Source organism: Arachis ipaensis, chromosome B4 (assembly GCF_059453495.1).
Source record: "Arachis ipaensis isolate K30076 ecotype BB chromosome B4, ASM5945349v1, whole genome shotgun sequence".
Lineage (NCBI taxonomy): Eukaryota > Viridiplantae > Streptophyta > Magnoliopsida > Fabales > Fabaceae > Arachis > Arachis ipaensis.
Window position 1 is genome coordinate 47,126,444 of NC_142439.1, and position 26,947 is coordinate 47,153,390.

Below are 26,947 nucleotides of genomic sequence, written 5' to 3' on the forward strand. Positions count from 1 at the left end.
TTTCAAAATTTTTCCATGTTTTTGCAGTAAACCAAGCATTCCAAACCTCTAAACAGCTTCCAAAACACCTTAAAAGCTTATTCAACATGCTACACTACCAAATAAACTCAACAAACTAAAGTAAACATGGAACCAAACTAAGTGTTACCAATATTTACAAAAGAGAAAAATGAAAAGATGTTACCAAGGTGGGGTGTCTCCCACCTAGCACTTTTATTAATTGTCCTTAAGTTGGACTTATAGGGAGCTCCTCTCAAGGTGGCTTATGCTTGAGACCATCCTTGAACATCCACCAATGCTTGAATCTCCAATAAGCTCCATTCTTCAAAATCAATATCATCAAGCGTTGATGGAATTCTTCACAAGTTAAGGGCTCCCAAAATTGATCCTCATGTATTCCTGAATCCCATATCTTGTTTCTACACCCATATTCAAATTGATTATCATTATTCCACTCGGGTGGTAGACAAGATAAATTCTCAATGAAGCGACCAAACATCACCCTAGACTCATGCAATCTAGTTCTACACCAACCCTTGCTATTAAGATTTGAACATGTCACCATAATGAACCTTGATTTACAATGCCAACCACTAACCATCTCCCTTTTGCTCTTAAAGCCACAAAGATGTCTAAGTTGACCATCCGTTTCAAGCAAACCATATTCAAGGGGAACAATAAAGTTTAAGTATAAGAAATTTACCCACTTGAATGAATGAATGGATGGTGACGGCTTGGGGAATGGTATTTCTACTCCCTTGTGTTCTTCCTTGACCACTGCCACCTCTTCAAAAACTTCTTCATTTTTAATCCTTTGTTCATCAATTTCATCTAACTCTTCTCCATCACTCAAGTCATAAATGGGAGGATGAGAGAAATCTACCTCCGCATTGCTCTCTATCTCATCGGGAGAAGGTTCTTCCAACTCAAAGGATTCGCCACCAAGGAGGTTTGATGCATGATCTTCATCTCCAACAGAACTCAATCCTTGCTTCATTCCTTCCAAGTCTTCATTCAAGAATTGTTGTGGAGGTTTTATACTCTCCTCTTCAACATCAAATTCAATCTTCTTGGAGGAACTTTTCATGATTTTATCTTTCCATGGAGGTTCCGCATCTCCTAGGTCTTCAATCACTTCTTCCTTTTCTTCAATGATCATAGGCTCTTCCAATTGTTCTAAAACAAAGCAACACCCTTCATTTTCCACAGAAGTTTCCAATCTCTTCTTCATGCTATGCACTTCAATTGAATCTCCACATGCGACCATGGGAGTGCTTTAAGTCTTCAAGCATTGGGAGGCTAGTCGGCTTACTACGTCGGTCAAGGTAGCCACAAATTATAGTGTCTCCCTTTGCATTTCCCTTTGCCCTTGAAGTAACAAAGTGAGAGAATCATCCATTGGGGCTTGGGGTGGATAGGAGGGTTCATTATTTTGGAGAGAGGGTTCATGGTAGGAAGGTAGTTCATTATGATAAGGATGTGGTAGTGTATATTGAGGTGGTTCTTGGGAGTATTGATATTGGAATGGTGGTTCCATATATACCTCATATGGTTCAAAAGGTGGTTGGTATGGTGGATATGGACTAGAGTCATATGGAGGTGTTTGGTGAAAAGAGGCTTGTGAGTATGGTAGATGGCTATGTTGAAGATATGGCTGGTAGGCATATGGTGGTGGTTCTTGAAAATCACAAGGAGATTTACCATAGCCATTGGATTGCTATGCATCATGGAATGGCTCGTGTTTATAGTCCATCGGTGGGGGTTGTTGCTAAGAGGATTGATCATATACATATGGCTCCTCCCACCTTTGAGTATCCTATCCTTGATACACATCCTCCTTGAAGCTTCCAATTCCAACAACATAGGTAGAACCAAACTCATAATCAAAGTGAGAATTCATGATGAAAAAGAGAAAATAAGAAACAAAAGCTAGCAAACAAAGACTAGCAAAACTAACAAGCAATCCAAAAATCAAGCTATTCACAATATTCACATATATACAATAACCAATAACATAACACCATTGTAATTCCCTGGCAACGGGGTCATTTTGATGAACGATTTATTGATGGTAAAGAATTTCACAAATAAGATCTCGTTCCAAGTATAGTTTCTAAACCAACAATAATCCTTTCATACAAAAATTTGATTGTCACAAGTACAAACCCCTAATAAAACTAATCACCGAAGTATTTAAACCTCGGGTCGTCTCTCAAAGGAATTTCAGGGAAGTGTTCTTGTTATTGGTTATGGACATGTATATTTTGGGGTTTTGAGTAAGAAACAAGAAAAGTAAATGGCAATGAAATTCAAATGATAAAAAGATTTTGGCAAGGTTTGGTGGTCAAGGATCTCTATCCTTATCACTAACCACAACATGATAATTGCAAGGATCAATCCCATTAAATCATCCTCTAACAAGTAAAGGAAAGTCAAATGATCTATATCAATCCAAGTCCATAAGTCCTAGCTATTCACTAATTGAATTAATGAGAGCTAGAGTCAATGACTACCAACTATCAATCACTTGGACATTAGTAACTCAAGAATTCCTAAGTTACCTTCCCAAGCCAAGAACATAACATTCTACTCTAACATCCTTCCAAGCATTTTGTCAAACATTTGGAAGGCATAAAAGGAAAGCATAGTAAATTGACAACAAGAATAAAATCTAACAACTACTAATTGCAAAGAATTAACAACAACAATCAAAGAAAGAACAATTAACATGAATTACCTCAAATTGTATTGAAAGAAAATAAAAGGAACAAGAGTGCATCTACAACAAGGTATGCAAATTAAAGGAGATCACAACAAGAGAATGAAAGAACAAGATGTAACAACAAGGAATTGAAAAGAAAAGTAGATGAATACAAGAATTAAAGCCTAGATCTAAGAAATTCTAATCTAACCCTAATCCTAATTCTAGAGAGAAGAGAAAGCTTCTTTCTCTAGAACACTCTTTTTACTTTGGATCACGACTTTAACTACTCAGTCTCAAACTTTTCACTTGACACCTTCACACCACAAGCACATGGTTAGGGACAGCTTGGTTGAGCCGCTTAGGCCAGGGTTTTGTTTCCTTTAGGCCCTCCTAACCATTGATGATCAAAGCCTTGGATCCTTTTACCCTTGACTTTTGGTTTAAAGTGTTATTGGCTTTTTATGCTTTGAATTTTTTTTTTCGCATGCATGTACATATATCTTTTTTTTTCTTTTGCAACATGCTTTTTCTTTTTCTTTTTGCTGCTTTTTCTTGCTTCAAGAATCAATTTTAGGATTTTTCATATTACCAATAATACTTCTCTTTTTTCATCATTCTTTCAAGAGCCACATTCATGATTCCAATTTCAAATATGCACTGTTCATTCATACATTCAGAAAACAAAAGTAGTGCCACCACATCAAAATAATTGACTATTCTTATTATAAAACTCGAAGTTCATGTATCTCTCAATTCTTTTCAAATAAAATTTTGTTTTAAGTTTGGTGAGATATATATGGATTATTTTATAACTTTAAGACATAAATGCAAATCATCATGCAATATGAACAAGAGAACAGACAGCAAAACATAATAGAAAAAAAAATAACATAAAGAGTGGATTAAGAAAATGAATCCACCTTAATGGTGGTGAATGGTACTCCTCCTTGAGGATCCAATGTAGTGTTTGATCTCTTCAATGTCACGCCCTTGTCTTTGTTGTTCTTCCCTCATAACTCTTTGTTCTTCCCTCATGGCTTTTTGATCTTCTCTTATTTGATGGAGGCTGGTGGAATGTTCCTGATGTTCCATCCTCAACTAATCCATGTTAGTGCTTAGTTCTCCAAAAGAAGTGTGCCATCGATCCCAATAGCTTTAAGGAGGAAAATACATCCCTTAAGGCATCTCTGGGATCTCATGTTGAGGCGGCTCCACATGCTTATATTATGGTTCATGTGCCGGCTCTCTAGTGTGCTCCATAGTAATGGGCTTGTCCTCCTTAATAGGAATGTCACCTTCTATGACAATTCCAACTGAATTGCATAGGTGACATATAAGATGAGGGAAAGCTAACGTTGCCTTGGTGGAGGGTTTGTCCGCCACTTTGTACAATTCTTGAGGTATCACCTCATGTAATTCCACCTCCTCTCTGAGCATGATGCAATGGATCATGATGGCTCGGTATATGGTCACTTTGGACTGGTTGCTAGTAAGGATGATAGAGCGTTGGATGAATTCAAACCATCCTCTAGCTATGGGCTTGAGGTCAGGCCTTCTCAGTTGAATAGGCTTGCCTTGAGAATCCCTTTTCCACTGTGCTCCTTCCACAAGATGTCTGAGAGCACTTAATCCAGTCTTTGATCAAAGCTGACCCTTCTAGTGTAAGGATGCGGGTCTCCTTACATCAAAGGCAAGTTGAACGCCAACCTCACACTTTCTGGACTGAAGTCCAAGATTCTTCCTCGGACCATGGTGCTCCAATTCTTAGGATTTGGGTTCACACTAATGTCATGGTTTTTCGTGACCCATGCATTAGCATAGAACTCTTACACTATTAAGATACCTACCTCTTGGATGGGATTGGTTAGGACTTCCCAACCTCTTCTCTGGATCTCTCTTCGGATTTCCAGGCACTCATTCTTCTTAAGCCTGAAAGGGACCTCAGGGATCACCTTCTTCTCTACCACTACTTCATAGAAGTGGTCTTGGTGGGCTTTAGTGATGAATCTCTCCATCTCCCAAGATTTGGAGGTGGTGGCTATGGCCTATCTTTTCCTCTTTCTAGAGGATTCTCCAATCTTGGGTGCCATAAGTGGTAATAAAAAGCAAAAAGCAACGCTTTTTCCACACCAAACTTAAAAGCTTTGATTGTCCTCGTGCAAAAATACAGAAAATAGAAGAATGGAGTAGAAGAAGAAGAAAAAATATGGTGATGGAGGGAGAGAGTGATTTTGGCCAAGGGGGATTTTATGTGTATGAAGGGTTAGAATGGGGAGAATTTATAGGGGTGGGCTAGGGTTTATAGGGAAGAGTGTATGGAAAAGAAGAGAGATTAAGTGGTTTAGGTAGAGTGTGGGACCCACTGGTCCTAAGAGACTAGGGAATTCAGATTCCTTGCCCTCTGCATTGGCGTTTGAATGCCCAAGGCCTGCTCTCTGGCTGGCGTTCAATGCTAGCAACACTCCATCCAGAGTGTTCTATGTTCACTGCTGAACATTTCTGTCTCTGTTCTGACTACTGTATATGATCATGAACCTAAAGAAATAACTTAAAGAAAAAGAAATTAAAAGAAATAAAAATAACTAATTAGGGTTGGGTTGCCTCCCAACAAGCACTTCTTTAACGTCATTAACTTGACGGTTAGCTCCACCGGAGTTTCCAATCTCTTCTTCATGCTTTACTCTTCAATTGAATCTCCACATGCGACCTTGGGAGTGCTTTAAGTCTTCAAGCATTAGGAGGCTAGTCGGCTTACTACGTCGGTCAAGGTAGCCACAAATTATAGTGTCTCCCTTTGCATTTTCCTTTGCCCTTGAAGTAACAAAGTGAGAGAATCATCCATTGGGGCTTAGGGTGGATAGGAGGGTTCATTATTTTGGAGAGAGGGTTCATGGTAGGAAGGTAGTTCATTATGATAAGGATGTGGTAGTGTATATTGAGGTGGTTCTTGGGAGTATTGATATTGGAATGGTGGTTCCATATATACCTCATATGGTTCAAAAGGTGGTTGGTATGGTGGATATGGACTAGAGTCATATGGAGGTGTTTGGTGAAAAGAGGCTTGTGAGTATGGTAGATGGCTATGTTGAAGATATGGCTGGTAGGCATATGGTGGTGGTTCTTGAAAATCACAAGGAGATTTACCATAGACATTGGATTGCTATGCATCATGGAATGGCTCTTATTTATAGTCCATCGGTGGGGGTTGTTGCTAAGAGGATAGATCATATACATATGGCTTCTCCCACCTTTGAGTATCCTATCCATGATACACATCCTCCTTGAAGCTTCCATTTCCTACAACATAGGTAGAACCAAACTCATAATCAAAGTGAGAATTCATGATGAAAAAGAGAAAATAAGAAACAAAAGCTAGCAAGCAAAGACTAGCAAAACTAACAAGCAATCCAAAAATCAAGCTATTCACAATATTCACATATATACAATAACCAATAACATAACACCATTGCAATTTCCTGGCAACGGGGTCATTTTGATGAACGATTTATTGATGGTAAATAATTTCACAAATAAGATCTCGTTCTAAGTATAGTTTCTAAACCAACAATAATGCTTTCATACAAAAATTTGATTGTCACAAGTACAAACCCCTAATAAAACTAATCACCGAAGTATTTAAACCTCAGGTCGTCTCTCAAAGGAATTTCAGGGAAGTGTTCTTGTTATTGGTTTTGGACATGTATATTTTGGGGTTTTGAGTAAGAAACAAGAAAAGTAAATGGCAATGAAATTCAAATGATAAAAAGATTTTGGCAAGGTTTGGTGGTCAAAGATCTCTATCCTTATCACTAACCACAACATGATAATTGCAAGGATCAATCCCATTAAATCATCCTCTAACAAGTAAAGGAAAGTTAAATGAGCTATATCAATCCAAGTCCATAAGTCCTAGCTATTCACTAATTGAATTAATGAGAGCTAGAGTCAATGGCTACCAACTATCAATCTCTTGGACATTAGTAACTCAAGAATTCCTAAGTTACCTTCCCAAGCCAAGAACATAACATTCTACTCTAACATCCTTCCAAGCATTTTGTCAAACACTTGGAAGGCATAAAAGGAAAGCATAGTAAATTGACAACAAGAATAAAATCTAACAACTACTAATTGCAAAGAATTAACAACAACAATCAAAGAAAGAACAATTAACATGAATTACCTCAAATTGTATTGAAAGAAAATAAAAGGAACAAGAGTGCATCTACAACAAGGTATGCAAATTAAAGGAGATCACAATAAGAGAATGAAAGAACAAGATGTAACAACAAGGAATTGAAAAGAAAAGTAGATGAATACAAGAATTATAGCCTAGATCTAAGAAATTCTAATCTAACCCTAATCCTAATTCTAGAGAGAAGAGAAAGCTTCTTTCTCTAGAACACTCTTTTTGCTTTGGATCACGACTTTAACTACTCAGTCTCAAGCTTTTCACTTGACACCTTCACACCACAAGCACATGGTTAGGGACAGCTTGGTTGAGCCGCTTAGGCCAGGGTTTTGTTTCCTTTAGGCCCTCCTAACCATTGATGCTCAAAGCCTTGGATCCTTTTACCCTTGACTTTTGGTTTAAAGTGTTATTGGCTTTTTATGCTTTGTATTTTTTTTTTGCATGCATGTACATATATCTTTTTTTTTTTCTTTTGCAACATGCTTTTTCTTTTTCTTTTTGCTGCTTTTTCTTGCTTCAATAATCAATTTTAGGATTTTTCATATTACCAATAATACTTCTCTTTTTTCATCATTCTTTCAAGAGCCACATTCATAATTCCAATTTCAAATATGCACTATTCATTCATACATTCAGAAAACAAAAGTAGTGCCACCACATCAAAATAATTGACTTTTCTTATTATAAAACTCAAAATTCATGTATCTCTCAATTCTTTTCAAATAAAATTTTCTTTTAAGTTTGGTGAGATATATATGGATTATTTTATAACTTTAAGACATAAATGAAAATCATCATGCAATACGAATAAGAGAACAGACAGTAAAACATAATAGAAAACAAAAAAAATAACATAGAAAGGGGATTAAGAGAACGAATCCACCTTAATGGTGGCGACTGGTACTCCTCCTTGAGGATCCAATGTAGTGTTTGATCTCTTCAATGTCATGCCCTTGTCTTTGTTGTTCTTCCCTCATAACTCTTTGTTCTTCCCTCATGGCTTTTTGATCTTCTCTTATTTGATGGAGGCTTGTGGAATGTTCCTGATGTTCCATCCTCAACTAATCCATGTTAGTGCTTAGTTCTCCAAGAGAAGTGTGCCATCGATCCCAATAGCTTTAAGGAGGAAAATACATCCCTTAAGGCATCTCAGGGATCTCATGTTGAGGTGGCTCCACATGCTCATATTAAGGTTCATGTGTTGGCTCTCTAGTGTGCTCCATAGTAATGGGCTTGTCCTCCTTAATAGGAATGTCACCATCTATGACAATTCCAACTAAATTGCATAGGTGACATATAAGATGAGGGAAAGCTAACCTTGCCTTGGTGGAGGGTTTGTTCGCCACTTTTTACAATTCTTGAGGTATCACCTCATGTAATTCTACCTCCTCTCTGAGCATGATGCAATGGATCATGATGGCTCGGTATATGGTCACTTTGCACTGGTTGCTAGTGGGGATGATAAAGCGTTGGATGAATTCAAACCATCCTCTAGCTATGGGCTTCAGGTCAGGCCTTCTCAATTGAATAGGCTTGCCTTGAGAATCCCTTTTCCACTATGCTCCTTCCACACAGATGTCTGAGAGCACTTAATCCAGTCTTTGATCAAAGCTGACCCTTCTAGTGTAAGGATGCGGGTCTCCTTACATCAAAGGCAAGTTGAACGCCAACCTCACACTTTTTGGACTGAAGTCCAAGATTCTTCCTCGGACCATGGTGCTCCAATTCTTAGGATTTGGGTTCAGACTAATGTCATGGTTTTTTGTGACCCATGCATTAGCATAGAACTCTTGCACTATTAAGATCCTAACCTCTTGGATGGGATTGGTTAGGACTTTCCAACCTCTTCTCTGGATCTCTCTTCGGATTTCTAGACACTCATAGAAGTGGTCTTGGTGGGCTTTAGTGATAAATCTCTCCATCTCCCAAGATTTAGAGGTGGTGGCTATGGCCTATCCTTTCCTCTTTCTAGAGGATTCTCCAACCTTGGGTGCTACAAGTGGTAATGAAAAGCAAAAAGCAACGCTTTTCCCACACCAAACTTAAAAGCTTTGCTTGTCCTCGAGCAAAAATACAGAAAAGAGATGAATGGAGTAGAAGAAGAAGAAAAAATATGGTGATGGAGGGAGAGAGTGATTTCGGCCAAGGGGAATTTTATGTGTATGAATGGTGTATGTATGAAGGGTTAGAATGAGGGGAATTTATAGGGGTGCGCTAGGGTTTATAGGGAAGAGTGTATGGAAAAGAAGAGAGAATAAGTGGTTTAGGTAGAGTGTGGGACCTACTGGTCCTGAGAGACTACGGAATTCAGATTCCTTGCCCTCTGCATTGGCGTTTGAATGCCCAAGGCTTGCTCCCTGGCTGGCGTTCAATGCTAGCAACACTCCATCCAGAGTGTTCTGTTTTTACTGCTGAACATTTCTGTCTCTGTTCTGACTGTTGTATATGATCATGAACCTAAAGAAATAACTCAAAGAAAAAGAAATTAAAAGAAATAAAAATAACTAATTAGGGTTGGGTTGCCTCCTAACAAGCGCTTCTTTAACGTCATTAACTTGACGGTTAGCTCCTTACGGAGGTGAGTATGAGCTCAGAATTTCGCCCTTTATAGTGAACTTTCTACCCGTCTTCTCATGAATGAGCTCCACATGCTTTAGAGACAGGACACGACTCACTTTTTGTGGTATGACTGGTTTCTTGGTGAAGACAACTCTCATGCCAGGTGGGAGGCCTTCAGTGGGGACTTTCTTGTCCCTCTTGCCTTTTGGTACTTTCTTTCCAGTACCTTTGTTCTCAATGCTTGTAAATGGCTGCCCAACACGAAACTTAGAATTGATATTTGGGGGCTTAATATAGCTCTGCACTGAAAGAGGTGGTTGGAACACTAAGTGTTACACAGTTATCTCTCTTTTTTCAGAGGGAGAGTTGAGATGAGGCATCTTGAATAAGATGTGATCTTCCCCTAGTAGTAGAGTCAGTTCTCCCTTAGCTACATCAATGATAGCATTGGCAATGGTTAGGAAAGGTCTTCCAAGGATGACAGAGTCATCCTCTTCTTCCCCAGTATCCAAGACTATTAAGTTTGCAGGGATGTAGTGGTCTTCAACCTTCACCAAGACATCCTTTACTAAGCCATATGGCTTCTTCATTGACTTGTCTCCCATCTCTAATGAGATGTTTGTAGCTCATAACTCAAAGATTCCCAGCTTATCCATTACAGAGAGTGGCATGAGGTTTATGCTTGACCCTAGGTTACACAGAGCCTTCTCAAAGGTCATGGTGCCTATGGTGCAAGCAATTAGGAATCGTCCGGGATCCGGAAGCTTCTGAGGCAGCTTTTGCAGAACCAAATTATTTAGCTCCTTGGTAATCAGCGGAGGTTCTTCCTCCAAAGGCTTTGTACCAAATAACTTGGCATTCAGCTTCATGAGAGCTCCTAGGACCGAGCAACTTGCTCTTCCCTAGTGTCCTCATCCACATCAGAGGATGAGTATTCATCAAAACTTATGCACTGTAAGAGTGCTTGCAAAGGAACCTCTATGGTGTCTACATGAGCCTTGGCTTCCTTTAGTTCTTGGATGTGGATAACTTCAGTAGGTAAGGAACAATTGGGAGGTGTGCCATTACTCGCATTCAACACCAGCTCTGGTGGCTCTTTGAGTGTTGAACGCCCATCATGTGTGCCTTTACTGGCGTTAAACGCCAGTTTCCTTACTTTTTTGGGCATTGAACGCCCAGTAGGGGTGTCATTGCTGGCGTTCAACGCCAGCTTACCTGTCTGTTTGGGCGTTCAATGCCTAGTGAAGGCTTCTTTACTGGCGTTCAGCGCTAGCTCTGGTCCCAGAATGGGCGTTGAACGCCCAATGAGGAAGGCGTTCAGCGGCAGGCTCTTAGCCATTTTGGGCATTGAATGCCCAGTGAGTTCTTCCTCACTGGTGTTCAATGCCTTCTCAGTCTCTTTAGATTTGGCCTCAGCCTCTGTGGTGATGGCCTTGCACTCTTCTCTTGGGTTCACTTCAATGTTACTAGGAAGAGTGTCAGGATAAGTCTTAGGGATCCTCTTGCTCAGCTAACCAACTTGTACCTCCAAATTTCTGATGGAGGCTCTTGTTTCAATAATGAAACTATGAGTGGTCTTAAAGAGGTTGGAGACTATAGTGACTAAGTCAGAAAAGCTCTACTTAGGAGTCTCCATATTCCCTTGAGAATATGGGAATAGTGGTTTGTTGTTGAACCTATTATGGTTCCTTCCACCTTAATTTTTGTTAAAGCATTGCTGAGGCTTCTGTTGATCCGTCCATGAAAGGTTAGGATGATTCCTCCATAAGGGATTGTAGGTGTCTCCATAGGGTTCTCCCGTGTAATTCACCTCTTCCACGTTGGGTTGGTCAGGATCATAAGCTTCTACTTTAGAAGAAGCTTCTTGAGTGCTACCAGCTGCAGCTTGCATTCCAGTCAAATGCTGAGAGATAATATTGACTTGCTGGGTCAAGATCTTGTTCTGAAGTACCCCATTACTTACAGGGTTTCTTTCAGAAGTGTATATAAATTGGTTGTTTGCAACCATGTCAATGAGTTCTCTTGCTTCTTCAGGCATTTTCTTCTAGTAGAATGATCCACCAGTAGAGTTCTCTAGTGACATCTTGGATATCTTAGAAAGGCCATCATAGAAGATGTCTAATGTGGTCCAGTCTGAGATCATGTTGGGAGGACATCTTCTGATAAGTTGCTTGTACCTCTCCTAAGCTTCATAGAGGGATTCACCTACTTTTTGTTTGAAGGTTTGAACTTCCACCCTAAGACTGCTCAACTTTTGAGGTGGTAAGAACTTGGTCAAGAATGCATTGACTACCTTCTCCCATGTGTCAAGACTCTCTTTAGGTTGAGAATCTAACCACAATCTAGCTCTGTCTCTTACAGCAAAAAGAAAGAGCGTAAGTTTATAGACCTCAGGACTCACTCCATTGGTCTTGACTGTATCACATATCTGCAAGAAGTTAGATAAGAATTTGTTTGGATCTTCCTGTGGAAGTCCATGGTACTGGCAGTTCTGTTGAACTAAGGTCACCAGTTGAGGTTTCAGCTCAAAGTTGTTAACTCCAATGGCATTTATAGAGATACTTCTGCCATAGAAGTCAAAGGTTGGCTTAGTGTAAGCACCAAGAACATTTCTTGCTTCTCCTTCATGATTAGGTTTGGCTACCATGTTGTCTGCTTCCTGTTCAAAATTTTCTGAGAGGTTTCTTCCGGAGTGTTGGGCTTTAACTTGTTGTAAGCTCCTCCTTAAAGTCCTCTCAGGTTCAGGATCAAGATTAAAGAGAGGCTCTTTATTCCTGTTCCTAGTCATAAACAAGAAACCACCGATACACCAAGAAAAGAAGCTTCTATGCCAGAGGGCAGAGAACTCCCAGTGAGATGTGAAGAAGGAGAGAAAGAAGAATGAAGATAGAAGAAGGAGAAGAAGAATTCGAATAAAAAGATGAGGAATTTCAAAAATCAAAAGTAAAAAGAGAAACAAGAGTTAAAATATTTTTTTATTTTATTTATTAATTAAATTAAAAAATTAAGGTCAATTAAAAAATGAATTGAAAATTAATTGATGAATTTTTGAAAAAGAAGAAAGAGAAATAAGTAACTAATTAAGAAAAGATTTTAAAACAAGATAAGATAGAAGATTAGAAAAGATTTGAATTTAAAATTTAAAATTAGAAAAGATAAGATAAGAAATTGAAAGATTTGAAAAAGATTTGATTTTAAAATTTGAAATTAGAAAAGATGATTTGAGAATTTGAAAAGATTTGAAAAAGATTTTGAAAAAGATAAGATTTGAAATTTAATTTTTGAAAAAGATTTGTTTCTGAAATTTGAAATAAGATAATATAAGATTTTGAAAATTTGAATTTTAAATTTTTAAATTTTAAATTTTGAATTTTGAAACAAGATAAGATAAATATTTGAAAAGATATGATTTTTGAAATTTAATTTTGAAAAGATTTGAATTTTAAAATTTAAAACTAAGATAAGATAAAATAATGATTTTGAAATTAAAATTTGAAAAATATGTTTGAATTTTTGAAAATAGTTTTTAAAATGAAGATAGAAAAGATATTTTTTTGAATTTAATGAAGAGGGAGAAAAACAACAAAAAGACACCAAACTTAAAATTTTTAGATCTAAGACACTAAATTTTTTAAAATTGCAAAGAAAAACACAAAGAGACACCAAACTAAAAAAATTTTAAGATCAAAACAAAAAGAAAAATAAGAAAACTTTGAAGATCAAGAAGAACACCAAGAACAAAACTCAAAGAATTCAATGAAAACAAGAACATGCAAAAGATACCAAATTTAAAAATTTTGAAAACCAAAGACACAATTTTCGAAGATTATAAAGAAAAGACTCAAGAAGACACCAAACTTAAAGATTGACACAAGACTCAAACAAAAGACACAAATTTTGAAAATTTTTAGAAAGACTCAAAGAAATTCAAAAATTCAACCAAGAACACAAATAAAAGACTCAAACCAAAAATAAAGATTAAATAAAGAAAAGAAAAGGTTTTTGAAATTTTTTTTTGAATTTTTTCCGAAAAAAAAAGAAGAGAATAAAAGACTCAACCAAAATTAAAAACAATACCTAATCTAACCAACAAGATAATCTGTCAGTTGTCCAAACTCGAACAATCCTCGGCAACGGCGCCAAAAGCTTAGTGCACGAATTCCCACACTTCGTATAACTGAACCAGCAATTGCACTGGGTCATCTAAGTAATACCTGAGCGAGTCAGGGTCGATCCCACGAGGATTGTAGTTTGAAGCAAGCTATGGTTATCTTGTAGATCTTAGTCAGGCGGATAGAAGAGTTGTTGGATTTGTTCAAATGCATAAAAGAGAATAAAGAGATCTAAACTAGGTTGACCTATTTGCAATGATAAGAAGGTGGTTAAGGCTTGGAGATGCTTTGTTCTTCTGGATTAATCCGGTCTTACTGTCTTCTTCAACCATGAAAGGTTTATTCTATGGCAGGCTGTTGATAAACCCCGTTTTTAGGGTTTATCATGCATAGAATCTAAGGGTTTTATCAATGATCTTCCACACTTATCCATATAAAATTGCATGATTTTGTGTCTCTTTCCCATTTTACCTCATAGATGAAAATATGATTCTTTTGCATCAAAATTGAGATATTGTAATCTTCCTCTATTACCATTAGATGTCTTGATCCGTTTGTTAAGTGATTTCAGAAGTTATAGGGCAAAAATGGCTAAGAGGAATGAAGGAAGCATGCATGAATGGAAGGAGCATGGAACAAATCAAAGAATTGGAGTTTGGACATGCACGCGCATGCGCACCATACGCGTACGCGTGGATGTGCTCATCCAGAGCCAGCGCAGTGGAGCCGAGCGAGGAGCCGGCGCACCTATATGGCTGGACCATACCCCTTATGACGCTCATGCGCACCTTACGCCTGCGCGCAGATCGCAGAAGACCCCAGGGACGCGTACGTGTGCAGTGCGCGTAAGCGTCGATGTACGCACATGATTTTTTTAAATGGAACACGTGCCCAGCGATTTCAAGGGGTTCCCAGGCCCTGTTTTGGAGCAGATTTTGGAGGGAAAAGCTTAAAAAGACCAAGGATTAGGAGTGTTGGGACAATTTAGTCATAATTCTAGATATTTTAGGAAGTTAGTTACATTTTGTTTTTAGAGAGAGAAACTCCAACTTCCCTCTAGGTTTTCACTTCCTCCATTGCAAGTTCCTTTGATTTCTTGGTGAGATCCATTGCTAATTCACTTTTGTTTTGGTACAAGTTGTAGATCTACTCTTCTTCTACTCTTAATTGATGCTCTTTTGATTCAATTTCTTAGATCTAGATTTGGTTGACTTTGTTACTTTGAATTTGGATTAATGAATTGAGGTTTCATTCAATTGTTTGATTGATTGATGATTGTTTAGATTAGATAGCTTTAATTCAATTCTCTTCTCTCAATTACATCATGTTTTCTATGATTACCTACCAATTGTTTGTGATAATGACAACCCTAGCTATGGAGTAGAATTCTCTTACTTGGCTTAGGGGTTGGGTTATTGGAGACACTTGAATAGCGGATATCAATTGTAGATTATGAATTAAGAAGTTGCTAATTGACTTGGAGTGCACTAAAGCTAGACTTCCCTAGGGTGAGGCTAGGACTTGTGACTCAAGTTAGTTACTCTCACTTTACTTTCCTCCATTGTTAGGGGGTTAACTAAGTGAAGTAATAATCAACTCTTATCATAATTGAGGAAAACTATAATGATGGAACTTCCAACGCTTACCCTTAGCCAAGGCTTTTATCTCAATTAATTGTTGTTTGCTTTGCTAGCTTGAATTCTTGCACCAACTCTCAAAACCATAAAAGTTTTCCTAATCAATGATGTACATTCTAAAGCAATTTCTAGGGAGAACGACCTGGGATTAATACTCTCGGTCGTAGATTTTAGGATTGTTTGATGCGGTATTCGCGTGTTGGTTAGACTATACTCACGATCGGATTCATTACTAGTCTCTAACCGGCATAAGAATATTTCCGTTCATCAAAATGGCGCCGTTGCGGGGGAATTGCTTATGTGTGCCATTCTATTGGTTAGTGTGAATATGTTAATATGTGAATATTTGCATTTCTCTCTTGATTGATTGTTTGTTTGATTGTTACATAGGATTAGACTTTGCTTAGATACCAATTGATGTCATGAGCTTTTTATCTCCTTCATTGTATGACGCGTTCACTACCAAATCCGAGCTTAGCACCACTTGATTCGGAAATTGAGAGAACTTTGCTTCATATTTGGCAAGCTCGGAGGCGGTTAGTCTTTGAGGAAGGTGAAAAAGTTTTTACTAATTCACCAAACATATCATCGTCATCCAACGAAGGTACTAATTACTCTTCCGTTGATACTACTAATAGTTCTTCTTTTGATCTAGGTTTTGACAACATGGCTGCTCCAAGGAGAGTTACTCTCAAGGAAAGGGGTGCACCAGATTTTGTTCTCCAACCTCTACATGTGTTTCATCCCAACTTGAATGCAAACTCTGAACTCAGGACCGCTCTCATCAATCTCTTACCAAAGTTCCATGGTCTTCCCGCACAAGATCCAATTAGACACCTCAAGGACTTTTGGTATGGCGAAATTGTGATCATCAATGGCGCCATCAACATGGTACGCTCAATTGTAATCTCAACTCTTTATCACACCTTCGCACAACTAACCAGCAAGTGCACTGGGTCGTCCAAGTAATAAACCTTACGTGAGTAAGGGTCGATCCCACGGAGATTGTTGGTATGAAGCAAGCTATGGTCATCTTGTAAATCTAAGTCAGGCGGATTCAAATGGTTATGGAGGATGAATGATTAAAAGATAAATAAAACATAAAATAAAGATAGAGATACTTATGTAATTCATTGGTGAGAATTTCAGATAAGCGTATGAAGATGCTTTGTCCCTTCCGTCTCTCTGCTTTCCTACTGTCTTCATCCAATCCTTCTTACTCCTTTCCATGGCAAGCTGTATGTTGGGCATCACCATTGTCAGTGGCTACAATCCCGTCCTCTCAGTGAAAATGTTCAACGTACCCTGTCACGGCACGGCTATTCATTTGTCGGTTCTCGATGATGTCAGAATAGAATCCAGTGATTCTTTTGCGTCTGTCACTAACGCCCCACAATCATGAGTTTGAAGCTCGTCACAGTCATTCAATCCTTGAATCCTACTCAGAATACCACAGACAAGGTTTAGACCTTCCGGATTCTCAAGAATGCCGCCATTAATTCTAGCTTATACCACGAAGATTCTGATTAAGGAATCCAAGAGATAAACACTCAATCGAAGGTAGAACGGAGGTGGTTGTCAGGCACACGTTCATAGGTGAGAATAATGATGAGTGTCACGGATCATCACATTCATCAAGTTGAAGAACAAGTGATATCTTAGAACAAGAACAAGCTGAATTGAATAGAAGAACAATAATAATTGCATTAATACTCGAGGTACAGCAGAGCTCCACACCTTAATCTATGGTGTGTAGAGACTCCACCGTTGAAAATACATAAGAACATGGTCTAGGCATGGCCATGAGGCCAGCCCCAAAACGTGAAAAGAACTATGAAAGTATATGAAAGGTGTTTGTGTGTGTGTAATAGCAAAAGGTCCTATTTATAGAGAACTAGTAGCTTAGGGTTTACAAAAAATGAGTAAATGACGTAAATATCCACTTTCAGGCCAACTTGGTGTGTGCTTGGGCTGAGCATTGAAGCATTTTCGTGTAGAGACTTTTCCTGGAGTTAAACGCCAGCTTTTGTGCCAGTTTGGGCATTTAACTCCCACTTTGGTGCCAGTTCCGGCGTTTAACGCTGGGAATTCTTGAGCTGACTTTGAAAGCCGGTTTGGGCCATCAAATCTCGGGCAAAGTATGGATTATTAGACATTTCTGAAAAGCCTAGGATGTCTACTTCCCAACGCAATTGAGAGCGCGCCAATTGGGCTTCTGTAGCTCCAGAAAATCCACTTCGAGTGCAGGGAGGTCAGAATCCAACAGCATCTGCAGTCCTTTTTCAGCCTCTGAATCAGATTTTTGCTCAGGTCCCTCAATTTCAGCCAGAAAATACCTGAAATCACAGAAAAACACACAAACTCATAGTAAAGTCCAGAAAAGTGAATTTTAAATAAAAACTAATAAAAATATAATAAAAACTAACTAAAACATGCTAAAAACATACTAAAAACAATGCCAAAAAGCGTATAAATTATCCGCTCATCACAACACCAAACTTAAATTGTTGCTTGTCCCCAAGCAACTGAAAATAACATAGGATAAAAAGAAGAGAAAATACAATGAATTCCAAAAACATCTATGAAGATCAGTATTAATTAGATGAGCGGGGCCTTTAGCTTTTTGCTTCTGAATAGTTTTGGCATCTCACTTTATCCTTTGAAGTTTAGAATGATTGGCATCTATAGGAACTCAGAATCCAGATAGTGTTACTGACTCTCCTAGTTAAGTATGTTGATTCTTGAACACAGCTACTTTATGAGTCTTAGCCGTGGCCCTAAGCACTTTGTTTTCCAGTATTACCATCGGATACATAAATGCCACAGACACATAACTGGGTGAACCTTTTCAGATTGTGACTCAGCTTTGCTAGAGTCCTCAATTAGAGGTGTCCAGGGTTCTTAAGCACACTTTTCTTTTTGCTTTTGACCTCGACTTTAATCGCTCAGTCTCAAGTTTTCACTTGACACCTTCACGCCACAAGCACATGGTTAGGGACAGCTTGGTTTAGCCGCTTAGGCCAGAATTTTATTCCTGTGGGCCCTCCTATCCACTGATGCTCAAAGCCTTGGATCCTTTTTATCACCCTTGCCTTTTGGTTTAAAGGGGTATTGGCTTTTTCTGCTTGCTTTTTTTTTCTGCAAGCTTTTCATTGCTTTTTCTTGCTTCAAGAATCAATTTTATGATTTTTCAGATCATCAGATAACATTTCTCCTTTTCCCATCATTCTTTCAAAAGCCAACAATTTTAACATTCATAAACAATCAAATTAAAAAATATGCACTGTTCAAGCATTCATTCAGAAAAACAATAGCATTGCCACCACATCAAAATAATTAAACTATTTTAAAATTCAAAATTCATGTACTTCTTTTTTCTTTTTCAATTAAAAACATTTTTCATTTAAGAAAGGTGATGTATTCATTTTCATAGCTTTAAGGCATAGACACTTAGACACTAATGATCGTGTAATAAAGACACAAACATAAATAGACATAAAGCACAATTTTCGAAAAACAAGAAAATAAAGAACAAGGAAGTTAAAGAACGGGTCCACCTTAGTGATAACGGCTTGTTCTTCCTCTTGAAGATCTTATGGAGTGCTTGAGCTCCTCAATGTCTCTTTCTTGCCTTTGTTGCTCCTCTTTCATGGTTCTTTGGTCTTCTCTTATTTCATGGAGGAGGATGGAATGCTCTTGGTGCTCCACCCTTAGTTGTCCTATGTTGGAACTCAATTCTCCTAGGGAGGTGTTGATTTGCTCCCAATAGTTTTGTGGAGGAAGATGTATCCCTTGAGGTATCTCAGGGATTTCATGATGAGGAATTTCCTCATGCTCTTGATGAGGTTCTCTTGTTTTCTCCATCCTTTTCTTAGTGATGGGCTTGAGGTCATGCCTTTTTAGTTGAACCGGCTTCCCTTTTGAAAGGGACCTCAGGGATCACTTTCTTCTTGGCCACAACTTCATAGAAGTGGTCTTGATGCACCCTTGAGAGGAATCTCTCCATCTCCCATGACTCGGAGGTGGAAGCTTTTGCCTTCCCTTTCCTCTTTCTAGAGGTTTCTCCGGCCTTAGGTGCCATAAATAGTTATGGAAAAACAAAAAGCAAATGATTTTACCACACCAAACTTAGAAGGTTTGCTCGTCCTCGAGCAAAAGAAGAAAGAAAAGAGCAGAAGAAGAAGAAAAATGGAGGAGATGGAGGAGGCTTTGTGGTTCGGCCAAGGGGGAGAAATGGTGTTGAGGTTGTGTGAAAATGAAGAAGTGAAGATGGATTTATATAGGAGTTGAGAGGGGTGTAGGGTTCGGCTAGTATGGATGGGTTTGGGAGGAAAAGTGGTTTGAATTTGGATGGTGAGGTAGGTGGGGTTTTATGAAGGATGGATGTGAGTGGTGAAGAGAATGGTGGGATTTGATAGGTGAGGGGTTTTTTTGGGGAAGATGTATTGAGGTGATTGGTGAATGGGTAAAGAAGAGAGAGAGTGGTGGGGTAGGTGGGGATCCTGTGGGGTCCACAGATCCTGAGGTGTCAAGGATAGCTCATCCTTGCACCGAGTGGCGTGCAAAAATGCCCTTTTTGCCAATTCTGGCGTTAAACGCCGGGCTGCTGCCCTTTTCTGGCATTTAACACCAGCTCCTTGCCCATTCCTGGCATTAAACGCCAGTCTGGTGCCCCTTTCTAGCGTTAAACGCCTAGAATGGTGCCATACTGGGCGTTAAACGCCCATTTGCTGCCCTTACTGGCATTTAAACGCCAGCAAGCTTTTCCTCCAGGGTGTGCTGTTTTTTTCTCTGTTTTTCATGCTGTTTTTGCTTTTTCAATTATTTTTGTGACTTCACATGATCATCAACCTACAGAAAACATAAAATAACAATGGAAAATAGATAGATATAACATTGGGTTGCCTCCCAACAAGTGCTTCTTTAATGTCAGTAGCTTGACAGTGGGCTCTCATGGAGCCTCACAGATGTTCAGAGCAATGTTGGAACCTCCCAACACCAAACTTAGAGTTTGAATGTGGGGGTTCAACACCAAACTTAGAGCTTGGTTGTGGCCTCCCAACACCAAACTTAGAGTTTGACTGTGGGGGCTCTGTTTGACTCTATTTTGAGAGAAGCTCTTCATGCTTCCTCTCCATGTTTACAGAGGGATATCCTTGAGCCTTAAACACAAGGGAGTCTTCATTCACTTGAATGATCAATTCTCCTCTGTCAACATCAATCACAGCCTTTGCTGTGGCTAGGAAGGTTCTGCCAAGGATGAGGGATTTATCCATGCACTTCCCAGTCTCTAGGACTATGAAATCAGCAGGGATGTAGTGGTTTCCAACCTTTACCAAAACATCCTCTACAAGTCCATAAGCTTGTTTTCTTGAATTGTCTGCCATCTCTAGTGAGATTCTTGCAGCTTGTACCTCAATAATCCCTAGCTTCTCCATTACAGAGAGAGGCATAAGGTTTATGCTTGACCCTAAGTCACATAGAGCCTTCTCAAAGGTCATGGTGCCTATGGTACAGGGTATTGAGAACTTCCCAGGATCCTGTCTCTTTTGAGGTAATTTCTGCCTAGTCAAGTCATCCAGTTCTTTGGTGAGCAAAGGGGGTTCATCCTTCCAAGTCTCATTACCAAATAACTTGTCATTTAGCTTCATGATTGCTCCAAGGTACTTAGCAACTTGCTCTTCAGTAACATCTTCATCCTTTTCAGAGGAAGAATACTCATCAGAGCTCATGAATGGCAGAAGTAAATCCAATGGAATCTATATGGTCTCATTATGAGCCTCAGATTCCCATGGTTCCTTATTAGGGAACTCATTGGAGGCCAGTGGACGTCCATTGAGGTCTTCCTCAGTGGCGATCACTGCCTCTTCCTCCTCTCCAAATTCGGCCATGTTGATTGTGTTTATGGCCTTGCACTCTCCTTTTGGGTTCTCTTCTGTATTGCTTGGAAGAGTACTAGGAGGGAGTTCAGTAACTTTCTTGCTCAGCTGACCCACTTGTGCCTCCAAATTTCTAATGGAGGACCTTGTTTCAGTCATGAAACTCTGAGTGGTTTTAATTAGATCAGAGACCATGGTTGCTAAGTCAGAGTGGCTCTGCTTAGAATTCTCTGTCTGCTGCTGAGAAGATGATGGAAAAGGTTTGCCATTGCTAAACCTGTTTCTTCCACCATTATTGTTATTGAAGCCTTGTTGAGGCCTCTGTTAATCCTTCCATGAGAGATTAGGATGATTTCTCCATGAAGGATTATAGGTGTTTCCATAGGGTTCACCCATGTAATTCACCTCTTCCATTGAAGGGTTCTCAGGATCATAAGCTTCTTCTTCAGATGAAGCGTCCTTAGTACTGCCCGGTGCAGCTTGTATTCCAGACAGACTTTGAGAAATCATATTGACTTGCTGAGTCAATATCTTGTTCTAAGGCAATATGGCATTCAGAGTATCAATCTCAAGAACTCCTTTCTTCTGATTGTCCCATTATTCACAGGATTCCTTTCAGAAGTGTACATGAATTGGTTATTTGCAACCATTTCAATGAGTTCTTGAGCTTCTGCAGGCATCTTCTTCAGATGAAGAGATCCTCCAGCAGAGCTGTCCAATGACATCTTGGACAGTTCAGACAGACCATCATAGAAGATACCTATGATGCTCCATTCAGAAAGCATGTCAGAAGGACACTTTTCTGATCAGTTGTTTGTATCTTTCCCAAGCTTCATAGAGGGATTCACTTTCCTTCTGTCTGAAGGTTTGGACTTCCACTCTAAGCTTACTCAATTTTTGAGGTGGAAAGAACTTTGCCAAGAAGGCATTGACTAGCTTTTCCCAAGAGTTCAGGATTTCTTTAGGTTGTGAGTCCAACCATGTCCTAGCTCTATCTCTCACAGCAAAAGGGAATAGCATAAGTCTATAGACTTCAAGGTCAACCCCATTGGTCTTGACAGTGTCACAGATTTGCAAGAATTCAGCTAAAAACTGATGAGGATCTTCTAATGGAAGTCCATGAAACTTGCAATTTTGTTGCATTAGAGAAACTAATTGAGGCTTAAGCTCAAAGTTGTTTGCTCCAATGGCAGGGATTGAGATGCTTCTCCCATAGAAATCAGGAGTAGGTGTAGTAAAGTCACCAAGCACCTTCCTTGCATTGTTGGCATTGTTGATTGTTTTCGGCTGCCATGTCTTCTTCTAGTTTGAAGATTTCTGTTAGGTCCTCTACAAAGAGTTGTGCCTTAGCTTCTCTTAGCTTTCGCTTTAAGGTCCTTTCAGGTTCAGGATCAGCCTCAACAAGAATGCCTTTGTCTTTGCTCCTGCTCATATGAAAGAAAATAGAGCAAGAAAATATGGAATCCTCTATGTCACAGTATAGAGATTCCTTGAGGTGTCAGAGGAAAAGAAGAATAGAAGGAGGAGGTAGAAGAATTCGAACTTATCAAGAGAGATAAAATTCGAATTATTGATAATGGAGGAGTGTTAGTCCTTAAATAGAAGGATGTGAGAAGAGGGGAAGAATTTTCGAAAATAAATTAAAAAGATTTTGAAATAATTAAAAGAAAATTTTGAAAACTTGATGAATGATTTTCAAAATTTGAAGTTGGGAAAGAAATAAAGTGATTTTTTTGAAAAATATTTTGAATTTATAATTCAAAAAGATATGATTGAAAATTAAATTTTGAAAAAGATGTGATTAAGAAGATATGATTGAAAAGTTATGGTTTTAAAAAGATATGATTGAAAAACAATTTTAAAAAGATTTGATTTTTAAAATTAATTACTTGGCTAACAAGAAAAGATATGATTCAAACATTAAACCTTTCTCAACAGAAAAGGCAACATACTTGAAATTCTTGAATCAAATCATTAATTGTTATCAATTATTTTTTTGAAAATGGAAAGAAATTGATTTTGAAAATATATGATTGAAAAGATATGATTTGAAAAAGATTTGATTTTGAAAAATTTTGAAGACCTAAAAAAATGTGCATTAAAAACAAAATCTTCCCTCTTGTGTCATCCTGGCGTTAAACGCCCAGAATGGTATCCATTCTGGCGTTTAACACCCAAAATGCTACCCTTTTGGGCGTTAAACGCCCAGCTAGGTACCCTGGCTGGCATTTAAACGCCAGTTTTCCTTCTTCACTAGGCGTTTTGAATGCCCAGCTTTTTCTGTTTGATTCCTCTGCTGACTGTTCTGAATCTTCAATTCTCTGTGTTATTGACTTGAAAAGACATAGTTTTAAGAATATTTTTGAATTTTTTTGATGATGAGAAACAATAAAAATGCAACTAAGATCAAATAAACAATGCATGCAGGACACCAAGCTTAAAAATTTTCATATAAGAGACACTAACAAATTGAGAATGCATATGAGAAACAACAAAACATACAAAACAAGAGAATTTGAAGATCAAAGCAATGAAGTCATCAAGAACAACTTGAAGATCAATGAAGAACATGCATGAATTTGAAAAATGCAAGAAGAACAGAAACATGCAATTGACACCAAACTTAAAAATTAATACTAGACTCAGAAATTATTTTTGGTTTTTTATGGTTTTATACATTTTTTTTGTGACTTTTGAAACATATATGAAAAAGAAAATAAAGAGAATCAAAACTTTTAATAAGAATTCCAGGAATCATGCAATGTTAGTCTAAAGCTTCAGTCTAAAAAGATTATACATGTTTGACCAAGCTTCAGCAGGACATTACATTCAATAGCTAAATTAATGAGAATCAATCAGCTTGTATGATGGTGGGAACATCACCTTGAAACTCTAGAATTCATTCTTAAAAATTCTGAAAAATACCTAATCTAAGCAACAAGATGAACCGTCAGTTGTCCAAACTCGAACAATCCCCGGCAACGGCGCCAAAAACTTGGTGCACGAAATTATGATCATCAATGACGCCATCAACATGGTACGCTCAATTGTAATCTCAACTCTTTATCACAACTTCGCTTAACTAACCAGCAAATGCACTGGGTCATCCAAGTAATAAACCTTACGTGAGTAATTGTCGATCCCACGGAGATTGTTGGTATGAAGCAAGCTATGGTCATCTTGTAAATCTCAGTCAGGCGGATTCAAATGGTTATGGAGGATGAATGATTAAAAGATAAATAAAACATAAAATAAAGATAGAGATACTTATGTAATTCATTGGTGAGAATTTCAGATAAGCGTATGAAGATGCTTTGTCCCTTCCGTCTCTCTGCTTTCCTACTGTCTTCATCCAATCCTTCTTACTCCTTTCCATGGCAAGCTGTATGTTGGGCATCACCGTTGTCAGTGGCTACAATCTCGTCCTCTCAGTGAAAATGTTCAACGCACCCTGTCACGGCACGGCTATTCATCTGTCGGTTCTCGATCATGTCAGAATAGAATCCAGTGATTCTTTTGCGTCTGTCACTAACGCCCTACAATCACGAGTTTGAAGCTCGTCACAGTCATTCAATCCTTGAATCCTACTCAGAATACCATAGACAAGGTTTAGACCTTCCGGATTCTCAAGAATGCCGCCATCAATTCTAGCTTATACCACGAAGATTCTGATTAAGGAATCCAAGAGATAAACACTCAATCGAAGGTAGAACGGAGGTGGTTGTCAGGCACACGTTCATAGGTGAGAATGATGATGAGTGTCATGGATCATCACATTCATCAAGTTGAAGAACAAGTGATATCTTAGAACAAGAACAAGCTGAATTGAATAGAAGAACAATAGTAATTGCATTAATACTCGAGGTACAGCAGAGCTCCACACCTTAATCTATGGTGTGTAGAGACTCCACCGTTGAAAATACATAAGAACATGGTCTAGGCATGGCCAGGAGGCTAGCCACAAAACGTGAAAAGAACTATGAAAGTATATGAAAGGTGTCTGTGTGTGTGTAATAGCAAGAGGTCCTATTTATAGAGAACTAGTAGCTTAGGGTTTACAAAAAATGAGTAAATGACGTAAATATCCACTTCTGGGCCCACTTGGTGTGTGCTTGGGCTGAGCATTGAAGCATTTTCGTGTAGAGACTTTTCCTGGAGTTAAACGCCAGCTTTTGTGCCAGTTTGGGCGTTTAACTCCCACTTTGGTGCCAGTTCCGGCGTTTAACGCTCGGAATTCTTGAGCTGACTTTGAACGCCGGTTTGGGCCATCAAATCTCAGACAAAGTATGGACTATTATACATTGCTGGAAAGCCCAGGATGTCGACTTTCCAACGCAATTGAGAGTGCACCAATTGGGCTTCTGTAGCTCCAGAAAATCCACTTCGAGTGCAGGGAGGTCAGAGTCCAACAGCATCTGCAGTCCTTTTTCAGCCTCTGAATCAGATTTTTGCTCAGGTCCCTCAATTTCAGCCAGAAAATACCTGAAATCACAGAAAAACACACAAAATCATAGTAAAGTCCAGAAAAGTGAATTTTAAATAAAAAATAATAAAAATATAATAAAAACTAACTAAAACATGCTAAAAACATACTAAAAACAATGCCAAAAAGCATATAAATTATCCGCTCATCAACTTTCATGGTGTATGGTCGACTACTAGGCGGGTAGGATCCGATGAAGTGGCTATATGGTTGTTTACTTTCCCTTTCTCTCTTGAGGGAAGAGCCAAGGAGTGGTTCTATACCTTACCTAGTGATGTTGTATCCGATTGGGACTTGCTTAGAAGAGAATTCCTTGATAAATTCATGCCCGTGAAAATGACGGACAAGCTAAGCAAGGAGATCTCATGTATTGTACAAGGCGAGATGGAAACCTTATATGAATATTGGGAACGGTTTCGTAAACTCCTTGATTCATGTCCCAACCACATGATTGACACTCAAGTCTTGCTTAGCTATGTGTGCCAAGGCATGATGGAGCAAGATAAAAATTTGTTGGATGCTTCAAGCAACAGTTCTTTGTCAAAGTATAGAATAGCGGAGGAGGCATGGCAACTCATTACCGACTTGGCCGAGTCCACTCAACATGCTAGACAGAGAGTCAACCGTCCAAAGGCCGTGAATGAAGTTTCTTCTAGTGGTGTGACCGCTACCCTTACTAAGACCTTGTGTGAGATAACAAGCCTTCTAAAGAAACTCCAAGTGAATCAACAACAACCTTCATCCCAACAACCACTACCTCCTCAAAACCAACAATGTCAACAATTGGTCCCCCAAAAAGTTTGTGGCATTTGCTCATGCTACTCCCACTACACGGACGAATGTCCAAGTCTCCAAGAAGATAACACTCTAGCGGCTACCCACAACGTTTTATGATCGCTCCTTGGTGCACGAAATCATGATCGTTCATTCCTTGGTAACGGCGCTAAAAACTTAATACGCACGTTCATAATCTTAGTTCTTTATCACAACTTCGCACAACTAACCAGCAAGTGCACTGGGTCGTCCAAGTAATAAACCTTACGTGAGTAAGGGTCGATCCCACAGAGATTGTCGGCTTGAAGCAAGCTATGGTCACCTTGTAAATCTCAGTCAGGCGGATTCAAATGGTCATAGAGTTTTAATAATTAAAAGATAAATAAAACATGAAATAAAGATAGAGATACTTATGTAATTCATTGGTGAGAATTTCAGATAAGCGTATAGAGATGCTTTGTTCTCTGATTCTCTACTTTCCTATCGCCTTCATTCAACCCTTCTTACTCCTTTCTATGGCAAGCTTTATGTAGGGCATCACCGTTGTCAATGGCTACTTCCTATCCTCTCGGTGAAAATGGTCCAAGATGCGCTGTCACCGCATGGCTAA

At 38.8% G+C, this 26,947-nt stretch overlaps 1 non-coding gene across 1 annotated transcript; it reads left to right on the forward strand.

Moving 5' to 3' along the window:
- Positions 1-11,588: 11,588 nt before the first annotated feature.
- On the forward strand, positions 11,589-11,697 carry LOC148567441 (small nucleolar RNA R71). The gene has a single exon (XR_015882253.1). It is a non-coding gene; the product is annotated as a small nucleolar RNA R71 (small nucleolar RNA).
- Positions 11,698-26,947: the final 15,250 nt, after the last annotated feature.